The sequence below is a fragment of the Pleuronectes platessa genome, chromosome 9 (assembly GCF_947347685.1).
Source record: "Pleuronectes platessa chromosome 9, fPlePla1.1, whole genome shotgun sequence".
Lineage (NCBI taxonomy): Eukaryota > Metazoa > Chordata > Actinopteri > Pleuronectiformes > Pleuronectidae > Pleuronectes > Pleuronectes platessa.
Window position 1 is genome coordinate 8,307,352 of NC_070634.1, and position 11,537 is coordinate 8,318,888.

Genomic DNA, 11,537 nt, shown 5'->3' on the forward strand with positions numbered 1-11,537 from the left:
CTCCAAAAAGCACAACATTATCATACAGAGGCCAATTTTCCTTTAGGGCATTCCACTGTTGTGGAATTCATATTGTCAAGAGGATGAACATTTTCTTGTCTCAGCAAGCATACCACACCTATTAAACTTGTACATGTAGTTTCTACAGACTATCATTAGAGCCATCATTCATCTCCTGACATCACCTCATAGAGAATTAGGGAATATAAAGTAATGGACGTGTTTTGTGCAGCAGGTCCCATGTCAGAGCGTGGTGGCTCGGATTGCTCAACTTGCTGTGGTTCCTGGCAGTGGCAGTAAATTTGTTGAGCATGTCACTCTTCTTCCGATACTGTTTGTGGTAAATCTGGCCGTTTAATATAAAACACCTCCTGCATATTGTTAAGCTTGAGGTGGGAAGGAAACAGAAAGAATGGTGGGCCCTGCCCGTAGAATTAAAGGATGTTTCTGTGGACAGGACTGACTTCTTCTGCTTTCATTTCTAGATTTCCAGAAGTTGAAATATTGCAGCAGATACCCAGAAAGAAAGTTGTCGTCAACTTCTGTGAAGTTGATTAATTATAAATGTATTAATAAAAAATGAAAAAATATAAAAGTATAACTCCGGGGCCTCCTCTTAGATGACCTTCCTTGACCACATCACAATGTCTTTCAACAGCACCATGTGATGGTTCAGGCATAACCATGTGATGCTTAAGCTCCATCTTTTTTCACTGAGCCACTATGTAACGGAGATAAAATCAAGTCTTCAGTTAGAAAAACGATGTTCATCAGAACACATTCCCATAAACACTTCCCAAGATGTTGTTGAGCTGAATACAAGCATTGTCTCAGACTGCGGCCGGCATAAACCAACGTAGTGTAACCTGAGGCCAAACCCTGAAGAATTGCTAAACAAGTAAAAAATGAGGCAGTTATTTTTCTTTTCGGTGAACATTTTTAGCAGTTGAACAACATGCTGGGGTGAAAAAAAAAAAGGCAACATGGGTGCAACATATGGGTTACGTTTCAGGTCTCCACCACTTCCCATATTTGCTCAAGCTGCTCAGGAAGCATACAACCCTGAGTGCACCCTGGCACAGCCAAGGATGGGTGCTGCTGTGGACTCAGCCAACAAGAAGCTCTGAGACACACAAACCGCAGGGGGAGCGGGACGTGTTGGTTTGGTGAGGATGAGTTGTGTGGGGGTGTGTGTGTGTGTGTGTGTGTGTGTGTGTGTGTGTGTGTGTGTGTGTGTGCGTGTAGGCAAGGGTAAGGGTTCTTCATGTATTTGTGGGTTTGGGCGTTGAGGGGCAACATTTTATCTAAGGTACACTGCACTTCCTCATTTGTTGAGAGTGCACCTTCTGTTCCCAGCCCTGTGTGTCGGGTCAGTGACAGGCCACATTCCCAGGCCAGCAGGGCTCAGGACTCCGGCAGATGGCTGCCACGTCTTTGTTGTAAATATAAAACACTGAGCAAACTCAGAAGATAAACGACTTTCTCATACTTTGTTTGATTTGTAATATTTTATTCATTCCTCCCACTGCCAAGAGACATTATCTTGTTTGGTTAGATTGTTTGAATATATGTGCCAATTTAGGGATATTGTTTGACATTTTGGGAACTAAACTGACCCTCTTTCAGGTCGAGATCAAGATCGCTATCACTCCCATGTCTGTATGGAACCTCTATGGCTGCCATCTTGGCTACCCAGCTGAAGTAGTTGAGGAAGCGGCACCAATGTTGGTGGCAACATTTTCAAATTTGGTGAAAAAGCAGGCAAGAAAGAGCAAAAACCAATATAATTTGCTGTGTATAGACTAAAAATACCATTCCTTGTCATTATATCTTAACCACCATAGGTAGACGTACCATGAGCAAATAAATTGTGAAACATTGTCATATATTCGCGTAGAAGCCAAGAGTAGGTATGATGTCAACTGCATTTTAATAAAAACTTGTTATCACAAAGTCAAAGAGAAGCACACCTCTAACAATTTGTGTATACACTGTATGTGTGATTTATTGCTGTATGTGAACGAAAAAAACAATAAAAAGATGTGTAAAAAAAAAGCACAACACTAACTACAGTCCTCAGGTGTAATAGTGACGTCTATGATGGGTGGAACCTGCTGTCAGCAAACGAAATGTTTACTACAACTGTATAAAACCTTTTTTGTTATGATCCGATGGTTCATCATTTCATTACATTTACCAAAGAGCAACCATATGTTACGACACTAGAATCCCACTACTACACTAGGTTACTATATGAAACACTAACTAACAACGTAACATTGACCTACAGTTATCTAGTAGCTACTACAAACTCCAGCCGACACGAAAACAACATGCCGAAAGCTAAACAATCAGAAGTGTGGCTGTGTTTTACGTGAAAGGATTTCGACACCCGGACGTGCAGTGAAGGGAGGAACTCAACAAACTTAATGAACCTGGGATATATTTGAAAGCAGAGGGCGGCACCATGTTTGACATGTTTTTTTAAACATATTCTTAAATTTTATGTAGCCTTTTATTTCTCTTTAAGACAAGTTTTGTAAAGAGAATGAATGTCTATGTAAAGAGCCTGGGAGCTAAGTGTCAGTGTGTCAACATCCTTGTGCAGTTCAGGTTTTCATTAATCTCACTTGTGACTGCGCACCTCACCCCTGATGCCACATTGTTTGTGTCAGCACACACACACCTCTCATTCCACTCTGACACTTATCCTGAGGATTAGGTTTCACGTCAAACATCAGTTACAGAAAAAGACGATTCATTCAGTCTTTATTATGTCAACAAACGTTGTAGTGGGATCCAACTTGAAAGAATTATGTGTTCTACTGTTGAGCCTTACCGATAGTATTTCAATGTAAAATATATGAAACGTTTAGAATATAATGTGCATCATCAACTCCAACATCTTTACTAAAGCTTTGACCGTTCAGAAGAGTCCTTTTCTTTTGTTAAATATTTTTCTGGTCCTTTGTGTGAGCCGGAACATTCCACTGGGCCAGAGGATATCACTTGTCTGCTCATCAAATATTTAGCCAGAGCTGCGAGGCGGACAAAAGCAAGGTATTGTGTTCATTTAATCTCCAGTTTCTTTGGATCTGGCTCATGGGTCATGACGTTTACCCAGAGTTACCTTTTCTAAACATGCCATTCATTCCAGGTCCAACTGTTATACTCTCCACTGTTATCTTTGCTCTGCACATTGTGTGTTCTCGTAATGCAATTAAACCATGGTGATCACACAATTTTATATTTGAAAGACTTAAATGCTTTGTAATGGAGAGTGGAATCGTACCTTTCAAAACAGTTCACATTTCCTGATTTTTCAGTGTTGATACATAATCCAATGATTACTTTACATTGGATGTCTCTGGATTAGCTATGAAAGTAGAGTCTGTTATTCACTTCAGAGATTCCTACAGACCTTTTTCAAACTCCTGCATTCGTTTTCACTTGTTGCCTGAATGTTGCCTGCGTGACTTTTTTTTATTTTTGCACAGTATCTGGAAGGTATTTGAGGACGGTCTGTTAAAGATTAGGGTTCTAAGATCTTTCTTGGAGGACCAATTAACATGAGTAAGACTATGTGATCATAAACTGGATCCTTTAATATACCGGATTAAAACGGTTCTGAATTTGATAGAAGCATCTTTAATACGTAAATAGTTGGAAACAGTTAGGAAATAAGTGCACTGTGGAATTCCCCGCCTGCTGTTTTCTGATATCCCTTGGTCCCTTCACATATGGTGTTGACGTGAGGAAAACTATGGCGTGCATGCATAGAGTCATCTACTTCTGGCTGCTCCACTCTTTTTCTATTTGAGAGTTGTAGAGGCCACCTGCTCATATGCACCTTCAAAGCAGCAGAATATTTTGTCTCGCCCTCGGTGTATCTGTGTTTCGACCCATTCCTTTCGCTGAGCTCTGAAGGCCAGGGCTTGGTTCCTGCTCTGATATGAAATGTGTTTGACTTCACAAATCATATCCAATCAGATGATCTTATCACCTCAGCAAAATCTTAAGTTTCTTAGCAAAGGGTCAAAATTTGAGAAATACGTGTCAATGTGATATAATCGATTCTTCTTTTAAGTAAATCAACAAAAGAAAATACTTTTTTTTCTATGTCACTATGGGGTATTGAGTGTAAATTGACAACATGATAAACCTTGTGAGAAACTTGACAGGGATACATAGTGCATAGACTCTGTATACAATATACCATATGTGAAAGATACATTTCTAGATTGTTTTGAGTGATTCAAAGGCATGACTTTTTCTATCATTGGGTGAGGTTCGAAGCAGGGAGACGCTGAGGAGTGACATCTGACCGAAGGCCTCAACACCCGGGAATCCTGGAGCATGCTTTCCCAGATTCCCTCTAACACCAGGGGTTCTCAAACTTCTGCAAGCTGGGCCCCGCTAAAGCTTGTTAGGGGTAGTTGTATGGTGTTTGCCAAGCTTAGCAATTCCTTGAGCAACTACATACAATGCCTCCAGACACTGCTTGGAGACAGTGCTATGCTTGGAGATGGTGGATTGTTGTTGCTGGAGGCCATCACGTTTACCTTTTAAAGAAGTCCACAGGCTTCTCTTTCAAGTCGGGGTGTTTGGTGTCGAGGTGCCTTTTTAATTTGCCTGGCTTCATGCTGTCATTTGCCAGCACCTCGGCAAACAAAACACACTGAGGACTTTGCTCAGTCGTGACAGTGCCAGTGACACCAAACTGCAAATAGCTCTCGTCATATTTGCGAAGCTTTGGCTTCTTCGCAACTGGCGCATCGATTGCCTGACTTTTACGAATCAGAAACTTGTCCATAGTTGTGTTTGTTTGCTGATACAGTGTGTGTGATGTTAATAAAGTTGTAATTGCAACGTCATGGTCTTGTGAGTGTGTTTGTATGTGTGGCTGTGAGCGACTTGCACACGAATAATGAATAAGGCTGTGCTAGGCGATTGTTCCTAACAAAACGAACAATACACAATGTAGACAGGGACAGCACAGAATAGAATTCAAGTGCTGGTGTTTTATTTGTTGCAACATGGTGGATGATTGAAGATGTAAAGGTAGGTGTTAAGGAGAAAAGGGCTAGCTGCAGTTGGAAGAAGTTAGCTAGCTAGAAGGCTAGCTCTTGAGGCTATGAGCTTTCTAAAAAAGACTGTGGAGCAAATTACTCCTTAAATCAGGCTACGAATAGGCCTGCTGCAAGTGCAGGAAGGTATTACTAAGGAAGGAGTGAGTCTTTAAAAAGACTGAGGGTGAGCGCTGACCATGCCTGCAGTTACTTTTATACTCGGAAGCGTACGTGCAACTCGCGTTCAAATGATAACACTCCTCTTTTGATTGGTGGATCAGGAACGAAACAGTATTTGATTTGTTTGTGTCAGTCCAGCCCCTAGCATTTCGCCACTGAGGGAGCTTTCACTAACCAGTAACAGGTCGTCAGTCGTTTTTTCTATTTTTATTTTGAATTTTGAATTTATATATATTTTTTTTCACCTCTGACATCGCGCCCCCCCTGGAGAGTGTCCGCGCCCCCCACTTTGAGAACCACTGCCATATGTGAAGGGGTTGAGGGATTATGAGAAACAGCCTGCTTGAAATCCCACAGTCCAGTGCACTCATTACCTGATTTACTGCAGCATATGGAATTATACAAGGTGTACGTACTTATACATGTTTACAAACTCCTTCAATCAAATGAAGAACAAGTTTTGTATTTAGTTGGATGCCTTACATAATCAGATTGTCTCACTGAGATTAACAGGTCATCCGACAGAGATCTGAGAACCAAAATCTTTTACAGATCCTCCTAAAATGCCTTCCAGATACTGTGGAGAAATGAAAATAGGACAATAGTTAAAATAATTAGAAGTCATGCAGCCAAGCTGGGATTCCAACATTGTTTTGCTCAAGGAAACACAACCTTCTGCTATGCCTCCTGAGCAACAGCCGCCCCTACAGCACCAACTCTGCCCGAGGCCAGTGAACGCACAAAAATCCTCCAGCTTACCAGTCAGCTCCCCCCTCAGCAATCAACCATCCCACAAGCAGCATATCCAAATCTGCCCTGTGGACCTTTGACCGTAACACATATTCTAGTTGCCTTGACCGGGCTTTCGAGCCATTGACTTCCCATACATCATGTTGTCACTGCCCCTGCTGCATGTACCACAAATTGGCCATACATTCTGCCTGGTGATAATTTATCTTCCAGGCAGAGATGAAAGAAAACAATCAAAACATCACATCATCTCATGCGATCATTCAAATCTGATGATCCAAGATTATCCAAAGATTTATTAATCAGGGAATTTCTGGTGGCATTCAGAGATGATCACAAATTCATCTGTTGGACTCACCCTGAATGACCCCAAACTTTCACGCTTTCATTATTTGGTGATCTGAATTATAAATGAGGGGAAATCATGCTCTTCTAGAACATAAAAACTTTTTACACCACTCACTAATCCACCTTCACCTCAACTGCTCAGTTCTAGACACAGAAATCTCTATTTCATCTACTGCAGGAGGCCCAATTATTACCTGATTAGACTCTGACCCCATATGTATGCTTAACCTGGACCTCTGCCCAACCTTTCACCTTCATCTGCTCAACGATCATGGCAAGCAGGTAACTTTAATGAAAATGTCTGCAAGGCTGAATGTAAAGCATGTCTTGGCCCCTTAGTTAGTTTCAAAATTGCAATTGTGGGCTTATGTGGAATTTCCTGTTGGGAAACTCCCCAAGTGCACTGTCAAACTGTGTTTGACAGTTCCTCCAACAACAAGTTGGGCCCATCATATCATTTCTACCTCCTGAAGCACAGAGTTGTTGTAAAAAACAGTTAAAGCCTGACCTATCTTTCACAGGGTTGGTTATGTGTCTAGATATTATTTTACATTTTAATTCCCACCATTTGTTTAAATGTGTCCCTGCAACTTGTCTTTATTTGATCTGTCCATGAACTGTTCAAGTTTTCATGCTCCACATCAGATAAATGGGTGTCCTGTAGAAATAGCTATCTGACGGTTGGTTTATTTTAGCTGGAGCAGCATTTCCTTTGTCTTAGGGACACAGTTCACTCTTAATAATTTGGCAGTCAAATTTAATTTCCACTGCATTCATCTCTACGTGTGCATACTGACCCTAGGTATGTGATGTCACAGAGCTTACATAACTATTGAGGTTATAGCCTGTGGCTTTTCTTGTGTTGCTTTAGAGGTGATTAATGTATCACCTTTTCTACTGCCGAAGCCATTTGCAGATATTTGAAACCACAGCGTTGGGAGTTTCTCTCGTTCCAGTTTTGTGTAATGAGTAGATGTTGACACCCACTGACAGACTGTTGGTATCACACGTTCTCTGGCTCCTCCTCTGTACATTAGCAGACACAATGCAAACAGTGAACAATTAGGTTGTCTCTCAACTTGTCCTGAGAATCAACATCATCACGACTTGTTGGTACTTCTGATCCATTGTTGTGATTTTGTTTGAATCACTGTGAGGTGAGACAATTTTGCTGGGATTTTAACAAACACGTGCAAACATGTCTGCTAAGAAATATTGTGTATTCAGCTCTTAATATGATTGCTTTCTTGGGAGCATTATCCAAACAACTTTACAGTCGACACTGCACATGGGTCCCAAGCCATAAACCTGTCATTACATATGACTGTCCCCTGGCAGTACTGGAGTAAATGTATCAATTGTGGGTAAAAGCTCACATGAACATTTTATGGCTTAAGTGAAGTCAAAGCCTGAAATCCATCTTGCATGTGAAAAGCACCACAAGAACACTTAATAGTGTTACACAATAAAAAAAATGGATCTGTTTTGTTCCCAGCTGACCCCAGGGTGGTCTGCACAATGTCACTAAAATAGCACCTCTCACAATCATGCTGTGTAGGCGAACAATACCAAAGACCCTTTCCCGGCCACAGCGAGTGTGTTTGTTACAACAGGAGTTTGCAGCTCTGCATAGATAGTTCTGACTCACGATATCCTGGCACGAGCACGATGTAAATTGTCCAGGTGCTGCACTGCCATATCAAGTTACAAGAAGAAATTCAATGTTTCATGCTTTCTCAATGACTGCTCATCCAAAACAACCTCACAGTCGACATTGGACTTTGTTGTGTTCTCAGCCGTTCGGTTGCCAAGTTTGAGAAGATCGATGAGTTGTTGAGGATATTGAACAGACATTGAACAGGCTGACAGAGAATCCACATTGTATAGTAATATATTAATGGATTTTAGAACATAAGACAAGATGATGAATATCCCTTGTATGTCTTCCGCATTTGATGATGATAAGTTGCCAACCACCAGCAGATGTCGGATATTTTGTGTAATGTAATATCATCAGATGTGCTCCCTAGATTCATTGGCCTTGGTTCAGCTTTTCAAACACAATACACCCTCATCTAAGTCAGGCTGATCAGACCTGGGTGTGTGTCCCTAACATCTTGGGGCCCAGTTGGGATCTTTCCTCCTACGCTCTGCAGCCTGGGATGTTTCTTGTATGGTCGGGCACAGGGCTTGTCTGTTCATTACTAGATCTTTGAGCAACCTGATTGTGAATTTGGCAGCAAAGCCCCTGCAGCCAACCTCCACTGGACAGACTGTTGCTTCCCAGCCACATTGTTCTGCCTCATCTCTGCATGCAACAGCCTCTCCCTTTCACTCACTTCATCAGCAGCATCCTCCCAGACTACTGTCAATTCTACCAATTTGACGACACGCAGCGTGCTGAGTCAGAGTGGTCTGGTGTTGAAAAATGGGGTGGTAACATTATGGGATTGGACTATAAGCTGCTGGCCTACATCCACAACAATTTGTTTTGTTCAGTTCTTCAACTGAACCCTCCTGGTCAGAGGAAGAGGCCCTCTCTCTCCCTGGTCCCCCTTTCGGATAAATGGTGTCCTTGGAACTGTGCTCAATGTTACAGGGCAGAGGGTGAAAGTGATTTGAGAAAATGAAGAGGAAAAAGTATTCAAGCTATAACTTTAACTCTTTTCCTCAGGAGGTAGAGCACGTTTTCCATTTACCAGAAGGTGGTGATTCGATCCCAGGCTCATCCAGTCTGCATGTCAAATTTTGTCCCTGATGGCTGTGCCAAAACTGTGAATTGTGTTTGATAGAAAAAAGTGCAGTGCGTAGTAGTGCTGTATTAATGTGTGTGAATGGGTGAATGTGGCTTGTGTTAAGCCCTTTGAGTGGGTAAACTCTATATAAATACAGTCCATTACCATTATTATGTCTTTTGAACAAGAAAGGAACCTTTTACAGGTATTTTTTTGAATGTAGTGTAATTACTTTCTTCTTCAAATTCCTTAGGAAGCCTATATCCAATACAAATCCAGCGCTAAATGTCTTCACCTCAGGACATTAAAGTTAAAAATTGTTCCTGGGGTTCGGTCCTTCAATCATAAAAATGGAATTCGGGCCTGCTTCAACAAAAGGTCAGCCCCCAATTTTGGAAACCTCAGTGTAGCGGAAGACTACTGCAGTTCTAGATTATTTAATCTGCTTGTTTAAATTGTATTTTAAGGATCTAGAGTTTCCTTCCTTTATGTTTACCAGAGATTCTGTCACCTGATCATGACTTGCGGATAAAAGCCAATTTTTTTTTTGTCTGTGGAGATATTATAACTGGATTTTTGGTAAACTAGGTTTAATATCCCTGAAGAAAGTCTGCCCTAGGGATACTCTTTGTTATTTTAGGGATCTGAGTAGGGTTAAAACTGTCTGCAACTCCACAGGATGTTCAAAGGTCATTTACCTGAAAACAGGCTCTGTTTTCTTGACTCAACTTGACTTTGGTAGAATCAAATTAGATTTTTGAAAACACAAAACATCAAATTCTGTTATTCAAAGAGTCAGTAGTGAGTTATTTCCACATATACACTGCTTTGCTGCATAATATTGTACAGACTAAAGAATGTTGTGATTCTTTGGAGGGGAAGGTTGTGAATCTAACTTCTAGGCTCTCATACTGACCATTCTCTGCACAATATCTCTTCACAGTGCACAACAAACATCCTGTTTCTGCGTTCATTATTTTGAGTAAGGATACCACTCTTCCTTCCCCTCCAGTGCTAAACAAACATTTGTACGCACATGTTCCCTCTCCCATCTCTGTCTTATGTCCCTGATCATTCAGATAACAGTGTGTATCTGAAAATTCTATTTGTGTGACACATCCATTACGCATCTTTCTACAGCGGCTTTTGTGGCAGACATTTGGACTTATAGCAGGAAAACACTAGTGTAACTAATGAGCTGTGCCAGCTAGCCAGCAGGCACAATTTAGGGTTTACATATATATGTAGGGGGATTTGAATGGAATGCAGCCATAACTAATAAAGTTATTGATGCTAGCGGCTGTGGCTGAGGGGTAGAGCGGTCGTCCTCCAACCTGAAGGTCGGTAGTTCGATCCCCAGTTTGACCCATCTGCATGCCGAAGTGACCTTGGGCAAGATGCTGAACTCTGAATGGCCCCCCATAGAATAACAATGTGCAATAGACAATAGATGCACTGTATAAATGTGTGTGTGAATGGGTGAATGTAAAACTGCACTGTAAAGCGCTTTGAGTGGTCTAGAAAAGCGCTATATAAATACAAAGCCATTTACCATAAGGTGCTTTTCCTGAGATGACACTTTAAACTGAGTACTGGGAAATCCACAGTGACCTTTTTAGTCCTCATGTACGTCCAAAGACCCGTTTATGAAGAGCTTAATGTTGAGCTGCTATGTACACGAAGAAGTTAAGAAATGTATAGCTGCCTGTCATCATTCAGACACTGGCTGTTTACGTGGGGTCCAGAGAACAACGTTGGTTTTGTATAATCTATGAACTTTCTGGGTAAATCCTGGTCTGATTGGGGGGACAGCATACTGACAGTGACTGGCTTTATTAGATCAGTGATTTTCAACCAGTGTGCCGCGGCACACTAGTGTGCCGTGAGAGATCGCCAGGTGTTCCGTGGGAAATTATCTAATATCTAGTGTTGCACCGAAGATGTTTTCCGACATCTGCACATCAGTAATAAACTTGACTTTCACTGATATCATTGGTATTTGTGGTTAAACCGCTGGGCACGTGCCGCGGCTGGGGGAGCAGTCGCCCCGTCGCCCTCCTCTCCACGCCGCCGGAGACCCGGCGTCCGGCACGTCTCTACGTTTTTTTGGGGGGGGAGGTCCTCTTCTGCGGTGCCTCACGGCGTCAGTGGTACGGGGGCTTTCTTTCTCTTGGACCGCGGGGTGGTGTCCCCCGCCGGTGCGGAAGGCAGGCCGTTGGAGGGCACCGGGTACGGCGGTCGGCGGCGGCGACTCTGGACGCGTGTCGGGACCTTCTCGCAGATCACCTCAGCTACAGCGCCCGCTGGGGGAACCCTCCGTTCGCGCGGGGGGCCCCTTCCGGCGGTGCGCCTCGGCTGGCGCCTAGCAGCTGACTCTGGTGCGGACCAGGGGATTCCGACTGTTTAATTAAAACAAAGCATCGCGAAGGCCCACGGTGGGTGTTGACGCGATGTG